At 45.3% G+C, this 505-nt stretch overlaps 1 protein-coding gene across 2 annotated transcripts in view; it reads left to right on the top strand.

Moving 5' to 3' along the window:
* Positions 1-505, top strand: part of LOC113212542 (inactive rhomboid protein 1) — a 122,343-nt gene that overhangs the window by 34,901 nt on the left and 86,937 nt on the right. The gene's annotated exons all lie outside the window — the stretch shown is intronic.

Below are 505 nucleotides of genomic sequence, written 5' to 3'. Positions count from 1 at the left end.
ACAGACAGACAGAAAAAGTTTTTTCCGACCAGACGGAGTAATAGGCTTCGCTAATCGCTCAGCCAACAAATAGCTGTATGTGGATAACCAACTTTTGGAGCTACGCAGGTAAAACTTAGCGTTGTTGTTCAACAATTTTACTCAACAGCGAGCGATAGTGGTACATTACAGTGGACTCTCGCTAACTGTCGTGTGAGATATAGCTGTAGAAAAACAGCGCGTTCCATGCGGACTGACTGCCTTCTCCGGCGGCTCGCACAGTTAGCGAGAGTCCACTGTACCCCTCATGATGGTCGTCATCGCTAACCCACTTTATGGCATTTTGTTTACGAGTATTTACGAGAATTATTGGCTGAGCGATTAGCGAAGCCCATTACTCCACTGCCCCGAAAAGTTTCATTCTGTTTGTGTGTGTGTTTGTCTGTCTGTCCGCACGATAACTCGAGAAAGAATTGAGATAGCGACCTGGGATTTTCAGGGTCGTTTAGTATCATAAAAAGACAGA

The sequence above is a fragment of the Frankliniella occidentalis genome, unplaced genomic scaffold (genome assembly GCF_000697945.3).
Source record: "Frankliniella occidentalis isolate FOCC.00 unplaced genomic scaffold, Focc_3.1 Scaffold34, whole genome shotgun sequence".
NCBI lineage: Eukaryota > Metazoa > Arthropoda > Insecta > Thysanoptera > Thripidae > Frankliniella > Frankliniella occidentalis.
Note: the sequence above shows the minus strand (reverse complement) of the source record. Positions and strands in the feature narration are given on the sequence as shown.